Source organism: Myotis daubentonii, chromosome 10 (genome assembly GCF_963259705.1).
Source record: "Myotis daubentonii chromosome 10, mMyoDau2.1, whole genome shotgun sequence".
Taxonomy (NCBI): Eukaryota; Metazoa; Chordata; class Mammalia; order Chiroptera; family Vespertilionidae; genus Myotis; species Myotis daubentonii.
The window spans coordinates 17475785-17495500 of record NC_081849.1 but is presented as its reverse complement, the minus strand read 5'-3'; the positions used below and the strand labels follow the sequence as shown (position 1 = coordinate 17495500).

The 19716-nt window shown below is 43.4% G+C and overlaps 1 pseudogene; it reads left to right on the top strand.

Moving 5' to 3' along the window:
* The first annotated feature begins 12862 nt into the window (after positions 1-12862).
* Positions 12863-13409, top strand: LOC132211411 (ferritin light chain-like; annotated as a pseudogene).
* Positions 13410-19716: the final 6307 nt, after the last annotated feature.

Genomic DNA, 19716 nt, shown 5'->3' with positions numbered 1-19716 from the left:
GGGTCGGAGCCAGTCAGTGATTGGTGGCGGGGAGCTGGGGGTGCCCTGGTCCAGGTCTAAAGCCTGGGCCTGAGGCTTTAGGCCGGGGCCGGGGGGGAGCCAGCCAGCGATCAGTGGCAGGGAGCTGGGGGGGCGGGGGGCACTGGCCCAGGCCCAGGCCTAACACCTCAACCAGAGGCTTTAGGCTTGGGCCGGGGAGGAGCCAGCCAGAGATCATTGATGGCTGCAGCGGCGGGAAATCAGGGCAGAGCCAGCCAGCGATCCTTGAAGGCGGTGGCAGCTGCTGTGGGGAGCTGGGGGTGCCCCGGCCCAGGCCTAAAACCTCGGCCTGAGGCTTTAGGTTTGGGCCGGGGAGGAGCCAGCCAGCGATCATTGAGCCAGCGATCATTGATGGCGGCCCAGGCCTAACACCTCAGCCTGAGGCTTTAAGCTTGGGCCAAGGAGGAGCCAGCCAGCAATCTTGATGGCGGCAGTGGCAGGGAGCTGGGGGTGCCCCTGCCCTGGGCTAATGACGTTAGAGACGTTAGGCCCGGCAGGGGCCATACTGGCAATTGGTGTGAACTACAGAGGAAACACCTTTTCTGACTGCTGATTGGCTAAGCTCCCTGTGGTCACTGGTAATATTCTTAGTAACTTGGGTAATGAGAGTCCAAATAGGTCATCTAGGGTTTTTCACCACACTCCTGGAGAAAAAAAGGAAGGTCTGCTGCTGGAGGGTTAAGAAATGTCATATCCTGCCCTAGCTGGTTTGGCTCAGTGGGTAATACCTCGGCCTGCCCAACACAGATTCTGGGTTCAATTCTAACCAAGGGCATGTACCTAGGTTGCAGGTTCCTCCCTGGCCCGGGCCCAGGTCAGGGCTCATGCAGGAGGCAACCAATCAAAGTGTTCCTCTCACTTTGATGTTTCTCTCTGTCTTTCCCTTTCCCCTCCACATTCTCTAAAAATCAATGGAAACATATCCTCAGGTGAGGAGAAGGAAGGAAGGAAGGAAGGAAGGAAGGAAGGAAGGAAGGAAGGAAGGAAGGAAGGAAGGAAGGAAGGAAGGAAGGAAGATGGAAGGAAGGAAGGATGGATGGATGGATTTTTTCATGGTAAAGGGACTGGAGTCCGTGTTGATGAAAACATCTTGGTGGCTGCCCTGACTGGCAGTGGCTGCAACAGTGCGGTGATGGGGCTGCGGCCTTCCCCTGATCAGCCTGGTTGACTCCCACAAAGGAAGGCCAGACTGTGGCTTAGGCCCACTCCCCAAGGGGAGCAGGGACCAGGTAGTAGGACATCCCCTAGGGCTCCCAGTATGTGATAGGGGGCAAGCTGGGCTGAGGGACCCCCCCCCCCCCCCCGCCCCGCCAGTGCACAAATTTTTGTGCACCGGGCCTCTAGTCTATATAATAAAAGCCTAAGCGACCCTTATGGTGAAACGACCAGAACGACTGGTCACTATGATGTGCACTGACAACCAGGGGGTAGATGCTCAAAGCAGGAGCTGCCCCCTGGTGGTCAGTGCGCTCCCACAGGAGGAGCTCATAGCAGGTGAGTGCAGTGGTGGTGGTGGGAGCCTCTCCTGCCTCTGCAGCAGCACTAAGGAGCAGCAAGCCAAGCAATAAGAAGCAGTGAGCAGGCGGGCAGTAAGGAGCAAGGGTTCCAGACTGTGAGAGGGTGCAGGCTGGGCTGAGGGACCCCTTCAGTGCACAAAGTTTGTGCACTGGGCTTCTAGTATTTTATAAATAGAAGCTTATAGCTACTATTTATAATTATCTTCTTCCACTACCCCTTCCATATATCTTCTGCCCTGAGCATTGACCTCAGCTAATCATGGTTCTTTACCTGGTGAGGTGACTCTAGCTTTCATTCCAAAGGGATATGAGCCATTAGCAGTTTTACTTAAATTGGATTACTGTTGTTTTTCATGGACTTTACTCAGAAGACATGATAGAGGTGTCCTAGAGATGCTCCTGTTTTTCACACAAACTGCTTTTTCTCTCATTATGTACTAGCAATCCCTTTTCACTCAAGATCAATCAACCCCTAGCAGTACAGTCATCCCCTCTTCTGCCTGTTGTTTCAGTGTCACGAGGAGCTCAAAGTGGTCAGGTGCCAGTCTCAACTCTCAGTACATTGGATTCACTTTTATGTCCCCTAACAGTAAATTTAATATAGTGATAAAGTGTTAGGAAATTTATTGAGGTTGAACATTTAAGCCATATGCTCCATCTAACTTTTACCAATAATTAAATTCATTATTTGATCTCTATCAGATTCCTCAGCTATTAGGATAGAAGTGCTATTTATTGGCTCTGTAAAGCCACAATCACAAGGTCCAGAAAAATGAAATAAATGTAAGTATATCATTTTAAAAGTTATACCCAATCATGTAAGTTTAGAAATGTTTAGAGTAGACATTAGATATCTGTCCTTCCAGGACTTAGGCTGAGCTTAAGTCCTATGTTCCAGTTAAGCCCTTACAAAGACATAGCTGCTGCACTTGGAGTCTGAAACTCTCAATATTGTGGGAGGGTGGGAAGTAATCAACCAAGGACCTTGTATGCGTATATGCATGACCCATGGACACAGACAATGGGGTGGTGAGGGCCTACGGTGCGGGGGGGGGGGAGGGCAGGGGTGAGCTGGAGGGGAAAAAGGGGGACATATCTAATACTTCCAACAATAAATAATAATTTTTTAAAATATATTTTATTGATTTTTTACAGAGAGGAAGGGAGAGGGATAGAGAGTTAGAAACATCAATGAGAAACATTGATCAGCTGCCTCCTGCACACCCCCTACTGGGGATGTGCCCGCAACCAAGGTACATGCCCTTGACAGGAATCGAACCTGGGACCCTTCAGTCCACAGGCTGACGCTCTATCCACTAAGCCAAACCGGTTAGGGCATAAATAATTATTTTTAAAAATTCAAAAAAATTTTTGCCAGTCCTCAATTTCCTTATGGCTGATAAGTAAGTCCTCCCTTGATTCTAAATCATTACAGAATGTTTTCTTTTTTCCCACATTAGGAAAGCTGTCCCTGAAGTGTGTTGAGCATATAAGAAAGGTGGTTGATTTAAAAAAACAAAAACAGAAAAACAGTAGCAGCAGACCTTCAAATTCAACCTGTAAAATATTTACTATAGCTGAAATATTTTATACTTTTTTTCAGTTATGCACATACCTTCTGCTTTCAGAATCCTTTGACAATTGTAACCAGAGAGAGAGAGAGAGAGAGAGAGTTTCAAAATAAATTTGCATTTATAAATCATTTGTATCAGAATATAATAAATCTCTACCAAAGTCACTAAATACCTATGTTGTTCAAAAGCAATTGAGTATTTTAATTGCTAATATCACACTATACAAGTGGGAAGAAATCATCTAAACCCATCTGAATTCCTTTCTAAGAGAATCAATCAATGATGTTGCTAAGAAAATAAAATAGAAAAACTGTTCACCTTGTAGCCATTATTGCACATTCATTGCTGAGACTTCTGGTTTGGTTGCCAGTGAAGGATTTCTCTTTGAAAATGTGGAAATCAAGGTAACGATTTATTGTCAGGTTTTTGTTGCTATGGAAGTATTCATTATCTCAGAACACCTAATGCAAAGGAAATGAATAGAATTATTGGAGGCATAAATGGAATATGAACTTGTGACCCCCTACACTGCAACTAGAGCAAGTCTCTATTCGTATCTTTCTCAATTGCCTGAAACTGATCTGTGAGAATACAAGATGGTAGTTGGAGGTAGTTCATTAAGCAGAGTCTGGGGGGATTGAACCAGGACTATACTGCCTGTTAATGCTCATGTATGGTTTCAGTCTCCCGCATGGGGAGGCAAGGAAACAAAAAGGAGGTAAGTTTGGGTGTTTGGCTTGGCAATGTCGCTATCAATAGAACCTGGTCCTTGTGTTTCGGAACTTAAAGTGAATGATCCAAGCCCTCCATTTGGTCATTTCCTGGGCCCTTCAAATGGATTGGGGCAATAAATGAGACCTATCACAAAGATCCCATGAAAGTCTCACTGATCTCATTAGTGTCTGTCTCCAAAACAATTCAGATAGCATCCCATTCACTCCTTCTAACCCGGTCTTTGTTATCTCATGTACTCCTGGCCTTTGGCTTTCAAACCAATCTCATTACAAATCTCAGGTCTTACCTCCAGATTCTGAAGAGCCCTTTTGGTTCTCTCTATTGAGAAAAATTGTGGAATTCAACTTTTAGCGTGTTAGCTTTAGAATTTCTACATGGAAAAGCACGGGAGTGGCAAGAGGGTGGGAAAGCTGGGGCTGGAAAACTAGAGAAGTTGCACCTGCATGGCCAACACATTGTATTGACTCAGCTTGTTATAAAACAAATAAAAATGCAACCTTTCTAAGAGAAATTGGGGATAAAATTGAGAAAATATCCTTAGTGAGGAATTTTGGTCTTTCCTAACACCTCTGATGGCTTAGAGGACCATTAAAAGGGATTGGATTAGGGAGGGGGAGAAAGCCTGGGCATAGAACAGACCTTCATTAACAAACAATCCAATTAAAAAATGGACAGAGTACTTGAATAGACACTTTTCCAAAGAAGACATACAGATGGCCAACAGCTAAATAAAAAGATATTCAAAATTACTAATTATCAGGAAAATGTAAATTAAAGCCACAATGAGATTTCAATAATTGTAAATTATCCCAGATAATTTAGGATAATTTCTTTTCCTTAAAGTCAACTGATTAAGGACTTTAGTCACATCTACAAAATATCTTCACGGTAGAACCTAGATTAGTGTTTGAACTACTGGGGATTGTAGACTGGACAAATTGTCCAATAATACTACCCATGACAGGGATGTCTCTAGGATTAAACTCTCACTTTAGATAAATCTGTGCCTGAGAGGACACAAAGAAGGAAAATAAAGGGGTGAGAGATTTTACCTAGAACTGCTTCATAATTTTGGAACAGATAGGTCTTATTGATAACTGGAATGGTGAGCCGAGGGTTTATTCCCCCCGGGGTCGGGTCTCAAGACGCTGAAAAATGAGCTCCGCGGACCAGAAGGTTTAAGCAAAAGTGTAAAAATGTATTACAAGCAGATTCAGACTCCCCTCACGGGGATGGGGGCCCAATCATGGGCTGCCCCGTGAAGCCTGTAGTCCGGGGTGTATATTTGCTACAAGCCTGCTTCTATATCTATCCGTGTCATCACCTGATTGATTCCCTCAGTTGTTCTTGCCCAGCAACGAAGCTGAACTTTCCCTCTTTCTGTGTGTGCTTTCTCTGTTCCTATGCTGAACTTTCTCTGTTTCTATGTGTCAGTACACCCTATTGTTGCAGGCCCTCCCTTGGTTTCCCATGCCTCCTGCCTTGAGTCCAGAGACATTTCATTATTTCTGCTTGGTTGGTTCCTATGATTAGGCTGCTCCAACTGCCGTGTCTGCCCCCACCTATGTGCCACCTGCCTTTGTTTTCCACTGGACCCCTGCCTGTGTGCTTGCGTTTCAGGCTAAGTTCTCTCATTATAACCCCATTAATTTATCCTGGACTATTCATCTCACAGATTTCTAAGAGTCTTCAGGGGTTTCTCTAGTTTAAATTTATAGAAGAAACTACATTGAATTCCTCAGGACGATCCAGGGTTTGATCCCTGAAGAATGGGAAATTCGTGATGATACTAAGCAGCACACCACACAATAGAAATATAAAGAGTTCTTTGTTTAAATATATTTTATTGATTTTTTTTACAGAGAGGAAGGGAGAGAGCTAGAGAGTTAGAAACATCGATGAGAGAGAAACATTGATCAGCTGCCTCCTGCACACTCCCTACTGGGGATGTGCCTGCAACCAAGGTACATGCCCTTGACTGGAATCAAACCTGGGACCTTTCAGTTCGCAGGCCGACGCTCTATTCACTGAGCCAAACAAGTTACGGCTAAAGAGTTCTTTGATTACTGTGTATCAAAGAATAATAAGGTCAGTGCCCACAAGCAGCTAACTTATGAGAAATTCTGTTAGTTCCAAATGCTCACCAAGTTCATCTACCTAGGTCTAGTTTTTAAAAAGGACTTTCAATATTGTGAAGGCAATGACAATTACCAGGTTTTTTAAAATAACGCTCTTTCAAAACCAATCTGACTGTGTTTTCTCATTGAATTAGAAAAAAAAAAGTCTTTAGAATAAATAGCAGAGGCATGAATAATGGTTTTGAAACACTGTGTACTGGGGATGAGGCACTTAATATGTTTGCTGTTGGGGTTTTATTGGTAGAGTCTAGTCAGAGCGATGTTTGGTAAGAGCCATGGGAATGCTTACAAGTGGCGGTGCTCAATATATTTGGACCGTGGCTTTGAAATGTTGGTAAAAGCGTTTGAAGGATTCATCTTTGTGCCTTTTGTCCAGGTTCCAAGGCTGCTACTCCACCAGACAGAACAGCTTCACTGCTTTGTACAGAATGTCTGTGAATTTTATGTGCATTTGTGATATCATCATTTTTCTTAGTCTGCTGGAGTTTGTTTAGCTTTTGCCTTAGGCTCTCTTGACTTGCTAACTTTTAAATATTAGGCTTTTCTTAAGTCCATATGAGTATGCAATTAAAATGATTTGAGGAGAAAACACCCACACATATAACTCTAAGTCCAGTTTAGATCTCTTAAGACATCCAGATTGCAATCCTTTTGTACATCGTGACCAGCCAAAATACCCCAGATGGACAGAGAAGGCACTGTTTGCCTCTTCTGCCAACTCTCAGAGCTTATTAAAGCTAGGTTAGAATCCCCAGGAAGATAGATGCCCCCAAGGTGAAAAGATTAGATGAATGGAAGTGACAGCAATAGGCAGGGATGTGCTGGTAAGCCAGCCACCCACTTTCCTAAAAAAAAAAAAAAAAAAAGTCCTGATTTCATAGTGTTTGCTGATTTCCAAGGTGTAAATAATCTTATCATTGTGACTTTCCAGCTAGCAATGACTGGCTCTCAAAATTCCTCGATATTTAACAATCTGCAAATATTTATTTTCTTCAAGTCTTGAATTGCCTTTTTATTCTCTTAAAAGCTTTATAAGAGAAAAAGTCTTAATTTTGATGAAATTTAATTGATCAATTTTTCTTTTGTATCCTATCTAAGTAATCTGTGCCTAACAAATGTCACAAATTTTTCTCTGACTTTTTTTTTCTAGTTTTAGCTCTTATATTTAAGTATTTTATCTATGACCTCTTTATATTTTGAAATTCCCCAATTTATAGGACCTCTTTTGATTAGTATTGACATAGTATGTATTTCCATGTTCATTATTTTAAAGCTGTATTTTTATTTTTAAATTGGGTTTCTTTTTAGGCAGCATGTTATAGCAAAGTAGAAGCTGGGAAAGTTCCAGGACAAGTGGCATAGGGAAACTAAGACAGAGTTAAACAGCAGTTTGCAGCCACCTAGTAAATCCTATTGTCCCTAAACCAAGGATACTTAAGAGTAAATGGTTTGCACTTCTCCTCCCCAACCAGAGGGTAGTTGGCTTAAATCACCCTACTCTGGGAGACAGATAACATAAACCAATTAGTGCCACTTGCCAACCACATCCAAGCACAGACAAATTAAGAGAATAGATCTCATTTTGGTACATCAGCATAATGCTGATGAATATGTTATTGATTCTCTCCTAAGACCTTCTCTGAATACCCAGCTTTTAAAACCCATGAAAATGAAGGTCCCAGAATGCTCTCCCTCCAGGGAGTATGCCTGTGCCATTTCCTTTCCCTTCTCCTTCCCCCACAGGCACATATTCCCTAATCTCTAAGGGACTCCATGAGACTTGCAACCAGGGGAGCAATGGTCCTTGTTTCACTGTCCTAAGTATGTGTTTGCTGAAGTCAACAAATTCTTGCTTGCTTTTCTGCACTTTGTTTCTTGATTGAAATCTTTCCTTCAAGAAGACAAGAAACGAGGTTCTCCTCATCTGGCTGATAACAAGCATATTGGTCAATTTTGCTTTTTTATCCAATGTGATAATCTCTGCCCTTTTGTTGGAATGCTGTAATCATTAACATCCTATATAATAAAAGCCTAATATGTTATGTGTCCAGTCGTCCTGTTGGCCATTCAACCAATCAAAGCGTAATATGCTAATGATATGCTAAGGTTGCTCAATTGCTCTCTATGACATGCACTGACCACCAGGGGGCAGATAGTCGACCGGTTGACCAATCGCTATGACGTGCACTGACCACCAGGGGGCAGATGCTCTGACTGGTAGGTGAGCTTGCTGCTGGGGTCTGGTCCATTGGGACTGAGCAACACAGGCCAGACACACCCTGGAGCTCTCCCGCGGTCCCTTCCCAGCTGGCCAACCTCCCGCATCCTTCCCTGGCCCCCATCTTGCACTGGTGGGGTCCCTTGGCCTGGCCTTCACCTTCTCACAATCCAGGACCCCTCGGAGGATGTTGAAGAGCCAGTTTTGGCCTGATCCCACAGGCCAGGCCAAGGGACCCCACTGGTGCACTGGGCCTCTAGTTTAATATAATTGTGGTACACACACACACACACACACACACACGTGCACACACACATAAATGTTTTGAACAGTTTGAAAGTTCTGTGTTACCACTAAGTACATCAGTGTGTTTTTCCTAAGAATAAGAACATTCTCTTACATTAGCACAGTATAATTATGTAAATTAGGAACTATAATATTGATATAATATTATTTTCTAATACATTGTCCATACTCCAAATTTCTGCAATTGTTCCAATAAATATTCGTGACAATTACTTTCCATTTCCCAATCATAGAAGCCAATCCAGAGTCATACACTGCAATTAATTGTTATTTCAAAAAATCTTATTTGACCTTGAAATTTTGAAAAGTACAAGTACAGACAGTCCTTGGGTTATGTCGGACTTGATGTACACCATTTTATGGTTATGTCGCCATCTCCCATTTATTTATAAAAAAGAAAAATTCTGTCATTTCGATGTATGTACATATGTGCTTTATGTTTTTTATTATTTATTTACCACAAGTAAAGGTCAGGAATTGTTATCTTTCTCTTAAAGTTTTTTTACTGTTTCACTTCATTACTGCTGTGTATGTGCTCCATGTGAGTGACGTAGGTGCTTATGTAGTTGGGTTTCGACTTATGGTGAAAATTGCATTATGTCGGATCTCCAACGTAACCCAAGGACCTACTGTACTTATTTTGTAGAAAGTCTCTTATTTGGGGTTTGTCTGATGTGTCTTCATTATATATTCAGGTCTGCATTCTTTTTTATAGGACTAATGGATAAATGATGTGTTCTGTATCTGTCAGGACTCAATCAAAAAACAGATACTACATAGTGATTTTAAGGAAACATCTATACTAATAAAAGGGTAATATGCTAATTAGACTGGATAGATCAGACATCTTTCAGACATCCTTCCAGACAAAGCCATGGTGGCGGGGGCTGAGGCAGAGGCGGTTAGGGGCGATCAGGCCAGTAGCGGGGAGTGGTTAAGGGTGATCAGGCTGGCAGTGGGGATCGGTTAGGGGCAATTAGGCAGGCAGGCAAGCAGGCAGAGGGGTTAGGGGCAATCAAACAGGCAGGCAAGTGAGTGGTTGGGGGTGATCAGGCAGGTAGGCAGAGATGGTTAGGGGTGATCAGAAAGGCAGGCAGAGGGGTTAGGGGTGATCAGGCAGGCAGACAGGCAGGTGAGCGGTTAGGAGCCAGCGGTCCTTGATTGTGCAGGGATCTGGCCTAAACCAGCAGTCGGACATCCCCTGAGGGGTCCCGGATTGGAGAGGGTGCAGGCTGGGCTGAGGGACCATCCCCCCATGCATGAATTTTATGCACTGGGCCTCTAGTTTAATATAAAGAATTGTGTTCTAGCCCTAGTCCATTTGGGTCAGTGGACAGAGCGTTGGTCTGTGGACCTAAGGGTTCCAGGTTCGATTCCAGTCAAGGGCATGTACCTCGGTGGCAGGCTCCTCCACAGTCCGGGGTCTGGTGGGGGCATTGGCAGGAGGCAACCAATCGATGTGTTTCTCTCACATTAATATTTCTCTCTGTCTTTTTCTCTCTCTTCAACTCTCTGTGAAAATCAATGAAAAAATATCCTCCAGAGATGATTAAAAAAAAAATTGTTCTAGTAAAAAATAATCATTTACTAAAAGGGGTAACAGAGAACTCAAAGTTATATGGAAGTTATAACAGCAGTGGCAACTCTAAAAGGCAGTTCTTATCTCTGTGGTAGGCGGTTGGACAGACATGAGCAGAGCAAAGATAATGGGCCAGGTACAGAAGGTCACCAGGGTGGAAAGCTCAGGAACAATTGTGGGAAATTATAGGGAAGGACTTCACCCCCAGGGATCTTTCCTCCCCTAACATATCCGCTGGTCCTGTGGTTTGGAACCCTGACCTCTCCTCCCTAGAAATAACATCCAGGCCTCAATTGTATTTCAGCTGTAGGCCCAGAAAAATAGCAAAACCAGACAAGTGACCCATAGCTGACTTCAGAACCAGCTGCATTAGACAATGGAACCCCTGCCCTGGAGCCAATCAATCAATCAATCAATCAATCAGTGGAGACTCCTCCCTGAAAGGATACACCTGGAAAACTGCTGAATATTGTATTCTGATCTTCCTCTGGGACCACCCCTAAAATCTCAAACCTTAAGACAGTGGTTCTCAACCTTGGCTGCACATTAGAATCACCTGAGAATCTTTTTAAAATCCTGATTTCTGGGCCTCACCCTCCAGAAATTCTGTTTCTTTGTTACTCATGTTGTGGCCCCGCCCCATAACAAAGAAACAGAATTTCTGAAGGATGAGGCCCAGAAATCAGGATTTTAAAAAGATTCTCAGGTGATTCTAATGTGCAGCCAAGGTTGAGAACCACTGCCTTAAGAAGACCCAGTGCGCCCTCTCCCTCCCGGGGCGGGTGTGTGTGTGTGTGTGGGGGGGGACACCCTGGCCTTGCCCTTTCCCTTCCCCCTCCTCCTACACCTCCTCTCAGGCACATTACCATTACCTTCCTCACTCCCAAGCTCCAAAGGCCCTTCCTTTACCCTATAACATGATTTCTAAGCCTATTTATTCTACAAATGGCTTCTTTTACCCCGGTGATGTTCCAAATAAATGTTCTTTTACAGTTTGAGTATTGGTTCTGAATTATTTCCTAGCCAGAACTCAATTACTGAGATTGCTGAGCCCAGGTCTGGTCTGACCCTGAAACTGGACAACCAATGGGTCAGGGCTGCCTATCGCTACTTGAGCCAATTAAACAGAGACAGGATTGACTCATACATGAGCCTTTATGCCAATAATGCCTTCAGTATGGGAGAGCAGCAGGTCATCCATGAAAATGTGCTCTGCATCCCCCATAAGCCAGCTGCTTATATTGAGTAGGACAAAGATAACTTGGGAAAGTATGCAAAAAGAATAAGAATGGGTATATTGGTTATACCAGGGGTCCTCAAACTTTTTAAACAGGGGGCCAGTTCACTGTCCCTCAGACCGTTGGAGGGCTGGACTATAGTTTAAAAAAAAACTATGAACAAATTCCTATGCACACTGCACATATCTTATTTTGAAGTAAAAAAACAAAACAGGAACAAATACAATATTTGTATTTGCATGTGGCCTGCGGGCCGTAGTTTGAGGACCCCTGAGTTATACGTTACAGATAATGCGGATGGGATCCCATTGTTTGGGAAACAAGGTTGTTCATCTTTCCATGATAATGAACTGCATTCCAAGGTTGACTCCCAGGTCCAAGGTTGATTCCCAGTTTTTTTTTTTTTCTTTGGGGGATGGGGGGATTGGGGGAAGGAGGTTGCTCGTAACTCCCAGCCAGGTTAGAATGTGCTTTCTTTCATCAGAACAAAGCAATCATGGTTAAAAGAACATGATTAATATTTCTTATAACTATGGCTCGTCCCCAATATTCTATTTCTGCCCCTAACAATTCCATGGATCTAACACCTATGCGGTTCTCACCACCCACAACATAATTATCAATACTGTTGGATTATAATTTACCACCAGGTCATTTGTTTTATATTTATCCCATCTGGCCTGTGTTCCATTTTATTCCCTTTTCTGCCCCTTTGGATAGATTAATTGTTTAGAATTAATTTTCCCTCCTTTTGTCTTATCAGCTATATCCCATTATTTTAGTGCTCTAGAGTTCACTATATACATCTTCAACTTATCACAATCTTCCCTCAAATGCTATTATACTACCTTATGTACTCCATCATATCTGAGTCTAGAGAAGCTTATCTTGAAGTTAAAGTCCACTTGCAGTTGTCCAAATAAAACTTTTTATATGGAAATTGTGACTCTTCAGCCAAAATGCCAAGCCTCAATAAGATCTTATTTTGGTTATTAGAAAGCTCCTACAATCAGAGTATCTCTCTCCCAAAGTTCCCCTTCCCTAAGACCTCCACTTCCCCATTCCTCCACGCAATTGTAATACTAAACGTAATCAGTGCTCTTAAACTTAATTTCCATCCAGCATTTGCAGAACTCTGTAAATTCTCCCATTGAAATACATTAGCATCCATAAATACCCCTTACTGTGTACATTACACTGAACTTTAATATTATTTATATGAATAACCCACACCTATGGTTTCCAGTTTTGCATGCCAACATGGCAGGTCACACACACACACACACACTCACACACACACACACTCACACACACACACACACACAGTGCCTTTGGCGGTCCTGGATCTGTCTTTTGCTTCAGCAGTGTTTGGAACAGGCCCAAGGATGCACCTTCTTCCATTCTTGGGCCACTCTCCTGCGTCCTATCCAGTTATCACCTTTAAAACCACCTCCGAGACCAGCCAACACACTGTTTTGTTGTTTTTTTTTTGCCTTAAGTCCTTATTGCTGAACAACCATGAGCTCCCAAATACATCCGAATTATTCCACCGAGGTGGGGGCTGCAGTCAACGGCCTGGCCAACCTGCACCTGCGGGCCTCCCACACCTACCTCTCTCTGGGCCTCTATTTTGACTGAGATGATGTGGCTCTGAAGAGCATGGGCCACTTCTTCAGCCAGTTGTCGGAGAAGAGAGAGGGCGCTGAGCATCTCTTAAAGTTGCAAAACCAGCACGGTGGCCGCATTCTCTTCCAGGACGGGCTGAAGGCTCCCAAGGTGAATGGGCAAAACTCAGGACGCCATGGCAGCCACCTGGCCTCCGAGAGGAACCTGAGCCAGGCCCTTTGGGAGCTGCAGGCCGTGGGTTCTACTCACGCAGACCCTCAGCTCTGTGACTTCCTGCAGAACCACTTTCTGGATGAGGAGGTGAAACTCACCAAGAAGATGGGCGACACCTGACTCACCTCCGCAGGCTGCTGGTCCCCAGGCTGCACTGGGCGTGTATCTCTTTGAAAGGCTCCCCCTCAAGCACGACTAGGAGCCTTTGGAGCCCAGAGGCCTTTGAGGGGCCCCTGTGTTTGGCTTTTGCCTGAGCCTCTCCCCGAAGCTACTAGCCATTCTTTTAACCACCTTGAAGCCCTCTCCCATGCATTGGACCAAATGAAACAATAAAGCTTTTTGCAGAAAAAAAAGAAAAAAAAAAGAAAAACATCAGTTCCGAGGACTGCTACCATTATAAGGATGAGACTGAATATTCATTAGTGCCAAGGAAAAAAATACATGGTCTGGTAATTTTGTTTGCTCCAAATGACATTAGCAAACATTTACATTATTATGGAAGAATATTTCTAGTTATAATTATATCAAATATAATTTGTAATGAATGATATTTGAAATTGATAAATTTCATTTTAATAAAATTGCATCAGCAAATTATTTAAACTCATTAAACCTTGAAAGGAAAATATAACCAAAGTAAAATAATTATAAGGCATGTTGGCATTTGCTGAGTAATCTTTCCATTTGGGAGGAGATTTATTTTATTTTATTTTATTTTATTTTTTAATATATTTTATTGATTTTTCACAGAGAGGAAGGGAGAGAGATAGAGAGTCAGAAACATCGATGAGAGAGAAACATCGACCAGCTGCCTCCTGCACACCCCCCACTGGGGATGCGCCCGCAACCCAGGCACATGCCCCTGACCGGAACCGAACCTGGGACCCCTCAGTCCGCAGGCCGACGCTCTATCCACTGAGCCAAACCGGTCTCGGCTGGGAGGAGATTTAGATAGTGAGGTCTCCGGTCTCTAGTACGGAGAGCCGTCTTACATGCCCATGTCCATATAATCTCTTCTAATTGATGATAGGTGTTATAACTTCAAAAACAAGTAGGTTTTTAAATGTCACTGTGACCAAGTATGCTGATTATTATCTAAGTGTTTTCAGAGAGACAAGGAGACCTGGTTCTTGTCTTCTAGAAGGAAAGATTTCAGTCAAGAGACAAGGTGTAGAAAAGCAAGCAAGAATTTATTGCCTGCAGCACAAACATACTTAGGATAGTGAAACAGGACGGGCATCGAAGAAGCAATGGGAGCCTGAGCTGGGCTGCTCTGGCTCACTGGGAAGTCAGAGAAAAGGGGTCTTGGAGACAGGTTTAGGGGGTTAGTCCAGGACGACCTGCTGCTGCCCATTGCTCCCCTGGTTATAAGTTTCATGGGGTCCCTTAGAAGTTAGGGGATATGTGCCAGTGGTGGAAGAAGAAGGGAAAGGAAATGGCAGAGCTGTGTTCCTTGGAGGGAGAGTGAGCTGGGCCCTTCATTTTCAGGGGTTTTAAAGGCTGGGTATTTAGAGAAGGTAGTAGGGGTGAATCAAAATATTCATCAGCTTTATGCTGATGCACCAAAATGAGATCTATTCTCTTAATTAGTCTGTCCTTGGGTGTGGCTGGCAAGGGGCACTACTTGGACTTATGCTATTTGTCTCCCAGAGGAGGGTGATTTAAGCTGTCTACCCTCTGGTCAGGGAGAAGTGCAAACCATTTACTCTTAAGGATCCTTGGTTTAGGGAAGATAGGATTTACCAGGTGGCTGCAAACTGCTGTTTAACTCTGTCTTAGTTTCCCTATGCCACTTGTCCTAGAACTTTCCTAGCGTCTTACTATTCTATAACACAAGTGCTCCACCCTTTCCATTCTGCAGGTTTCTCCGACGTGTTCTGTGTCCCAGGAGGCTGCCTTCAGCCCAGACTTTGCCCTAGGATTTTTTGTTGAGTTGGATTGGTGAGATACTCTATTAAAGTTTGGAGTCTGGGCAGGAAAGGATGCCCAAGGACTCTTCGAGTGACCTATCTTCTCCCTGCTGAGATGCTGGCTAATATTGGTCCCAGAAGTGACCCCAGGGGGTTGATGCTCAAAATGGGATTTTAGGATTGTGATGTTCACATATTTGAGTGCATGGATAACCTTGTTGTTGTTTGGAAATGAAATATGATGAATCATGAGATAACATCACATTACTGAAATCATCATGAAAGGTGGCATGTGATGAAGTATAGGGAGAGAACAAAGTAGTGAGAAATCAAATATCTGTGGTACTTAGTTGCTATGGCAACCATGAGGTGGATCCTGGAATGGATTGAGCCCTGCTGGCTGCTCTGGAGAGCATACATAAAGGATAAACTTAAAGTCTAGAATTCCCAGCTCAAAGCACTAGTCAATGAGAAATTCCAGTAGCTTCATAAAGTCAGAACCACCGAGGGCTCAGCTTTTGCAGAAAAGGAGGTTTTGATGACTTCACTAGATAAAGAATTCTGCTAGAGGGTAATGGAATGAGTAGTAAAATATGAAAGCTATTGTTATCAGTTCAGGTCGTGTGGCCAGCTATAGAGCATTATAGCCTCTAGTCTTAAGTTGTATTTCGCCTTTCCTTCTTATTGAGGACTTATAAGAACTTTAATTCTAATTTACAGCTCGAGCTCTGAAGCTGCTTGCAGAGCCTTACTTTGCCCTTTGGGGCCCCGGAACTGCCTGCAGAGCCAGCAGCCCCCACCCCACCCCCTGCTGTGCTGAGTGTACTGTTTGATGAATTGTACGCCTTGCATTGTTTTAAATGATTCTCCTTGTACTATGGTTATGAGTTCAAAGTCAGTCTTTTTATTCTACAGGCCAGAGCTGAAAGTAGGACTTGACAAATGTTTAATAATATATTACCCAATGTTCTTACCTCACAACCCCACTTGCTTGATCACTGAGTCAGCCAATCATTGAGATTCCAGTTGTAAGTTTATGGTCTTGTATCCCCTAGCAACCCATCTCTTTGATCAATAACTCTTTGCAACTTTTGCCTTTATAAACCCTGCCCTATCCCTCCATAGTGGAAATGTTTTCTTAGTTCATACTGAGGTCTGGGTTTCCCAGTTTGCAAATAACGATCCGAATAAACTCTCTTTAAATTTCTTTTTTTTTTAAGGTATCTCTAGACTTTTGTTTACATAACATTTTGTGAAGAGTGCTAGTGGTGGCTAACATCACAATGTAGGTTTTAGTAGGAAATATGACAGAACTGATATCACTCAGCAAAACTACTGTGGCTGATCAGACTTTGTGTTTCTCCTGTGTTGGGGTCAGAAGTTCTTCATCCAGGCAAAGGTCAAGAGTTGAAGCTGAGTAGCAAGAGGGATGGACTGTGCTGGTTATTCTCTGTTTGCTTCACCTAACCCCCACGTTGATCCGAACCATGCCCCTGTGTGTCCCAGGGCACTGACCTTTATGAATTCTATTACCAAGCTTCCCTTTCTCTTGACTTCCAGATGGTTTTGGCCAAATGGAGGCAGCAGCAGGATATTGGAAGGTGACCACCTTTGCTTGGTCACACTTTTTATTTATTTGTTATTTTATTTATTTGTTTTTTAAATATATTTTTATTGATTTCAGAGAGGAAGGGAGAGATGAAAACATCAATGATGAGAGAGAATCATTGATTGGCTGCCTCTTGCACACCCTACTGGGGATCAAGCCCACAACTTGGGCATGTGCCCTTGACTGGAATTGAACCCGGGACCCTTCAGTTTGCAGGCCGATGTTCTATCCACTGAGCCAAACCAGCTAGGGCTTGGTCACACTTTTTAAAAATATATATATTTTGTATTGATTTCAGAGAGGAAGGGAGAGGGAGAGAGAGAGAGATGATGAGAGAGAATCATCAGCTGCCTCCTGCACACCCCCTGCAACCAGGCAGGAGTCCTTGACCAGAATCAAACCCAGGATCTTTCGTTTCCAGGTCAATGCTCTATCCACTAAGTCAAACCTGCCAGGGCTGCTTGGTCACACTTTTGGCAGTGGTTTTATTCTGAGGTTACAGCTTTGGTCCAGCAGTTCTTTTTCTAAGACTCCACCCTTTTTCTAGGCTCCCCAAACACTATTGCTCAGCCCCTTTGCTTCTGGGATGGCAGTAATTCCCCACCATTGCTGATCCCTGGATGCTTTACCAAGCCTTTTGGTTCTCTTAACCTTGCCCATACCTCTTTAGATGGTACTTTCATAGAACTCTCTCAGTTACAGCCTTTGTGCTTGCCATTTCTTTCCTGCTAATACATTGCTACACCACAGAGGAAAGGATAAATTGGGAGGAACCAGGTGAAGACAGCCACTGGAATGCCACTACAAGTGATGGGGAAAATGCAGCTAGGAATGCAGGACACAGAATACTGAGAACATGGGCACAGACAACAGTTGGCATCCTAGATGAGCAATCTGCATTACAGAGTAATAGCAAGGAGTGGCGGCATGAATTGTCTGGCACGTGGAATAGGGAATCAAGAGTCCAAGAGTAGGAACTCCTTGGGAGAATCTGGTAGCAAGCAGACAGATTGAGAGAATCAAGCTTTCCAGGTGTCAGGGCTTCAGGCACTAGCATTCTTGTCTCGGCTTGGGACTTTGCAAGTGCATGGAAAAGCTTCAATCTGGATGATTCCATTTCTGAACAGATTATCAAACAGTGGTCCACAGACTCCACATCTATTCATCAAATATTTATTGAGTCCCTTCTATATTGTAGCCTCAACTTGAACACCAAGGATATAAAAGAGAATCAGAGCCTGGCCGGCATGACTCAGTGATTGAGCCTTGACCTCTGAATCAGCAGGAGGTCAGAGTTCAATTCCCAGTCTGGGCACATGCCCGGATTGCGGGCTCCATCCCCAGTAAGGGGTGTGCAGGAGGCAGCCAATCAATGATTATCTCTCATCATTGATGTTTCCATCTCTCTCTCCCTCTCCCTTCTTCTCTAAAATCAATAAAAATATATATTTTTAAAAAGTGAATAAGAGTCAATGGTGGGGGAAGGAGACAATGCAATACTCTTTGTAATACTTTAAGCAATAAAACAAAATTTAAAAAAAAGATTGGAAAGAAAAAAAAAGTGAATAAGATACATTATCTGACTTCATGGGGCTCACAACCTTAAGAGATAAAGGCATGTATGAATGTAATTGTGGCAAATGGTTACCAAACATCTTATCTGGGTATATTCTGCATGTACCTCAAAGTACATATACATGAAACTTAACTCATTATCTTCTAAAACCACATCTCTCCTCCTTCACTCTCCATTGCATGAACAGCATGGCTATGACATCGTCTCAGGAAAACACAACGTGACTCTTTTTAACTAATGCACGGGTTTAACCCCTTCATCCAATGGAGTTGATCATTCCTCTTTTTAAAAAATCTATTGTGCATATCTCTATTAGAGTGCTTTTCCTAGTTGTGATTCTGATACACAGCCAAAGTTCAGATATAAATTCATCCTAAACTGAGGTCATAATTGGTCCTTAGACAACAAGGTGATCTGTATATTATGTGTGTGAGTGACTGAGAAGAAGAGTCAATATTTTAGCTAAGTGAACGTGCATGTGTGTGTGTGTGTGTGTGTGTGTGTGTGTGTGTGTGTGTGTGAAGGGGAAGAGTATTAGTGTCTCTAGCTGGAAGCCTGGTCATCCCTGGTGGAGATGTTAAAGATGTAGTGTAGCTGGTTGTTCGACCAGGGATTCTCGGGCTGCCATCTCAGGATGCTGGCGTCCCCACATCTAAGTTTCTTCATTGTTACTAGCACTTTCGGCTCTGAGGGACTGACTCATGCTAATTGAACTCAAACGAGACTGAGAAGCCAAAATGTCAGTTTATTATTCATTTGCAATAAGAAATACATGTCACTGCTTGGCAGTGCGTTCTTTCCTGTACGGGGAAGTCTCTATTACAGCTGGATGCAGCCCTTTCTGCAGAGGTAGATGTAGCATAAAGTAAAAGGGCCTCAGCCTCGGCCCCTCACTTTCACGAGTCCCATGAGTGTTGGGAGTGGCTGGGAGCTACAGAGTGTTTAAGGCAGAGATGAGAGCCAGAACTGCAACCGGGAAGCATTTCTATGTAAGCAGTTTTGGTAAATTGACTAAGAGATCTCATGAAAATGGGACCTGAATTTTCAAGACTCTAATAATTCTGTTAGTATTTCCGCCCCTCTCCTCAAGTGTGGATCTGCCCCTTAGTCTTTCATGGCGGGATATAGACTCTCTGCTGGCCTGACGAGGGAACCCTCTTTCATGGACAAGACTCTGTTTACCTTTTTGTAGATTTCATCGCCTCTCACAATTCGTCTGTTACCACATCATTGCTTCAGACAGAGAAGAAGCAATTAAGTGACAGTTGACACCCTGTATCCCATTGAGGTATTTTTGAGAAGACCTTGTAGACTCCTGAAGGAGATCTGAGAAGTTTCTCAGTACCTTCAGTGATTCATTCATTATTTATTTTATTTATTTATTGTTAGGCCTCACCTGAGGCTATTCTTCCATTAATTTTTAAAGAGAGTGGAAGAG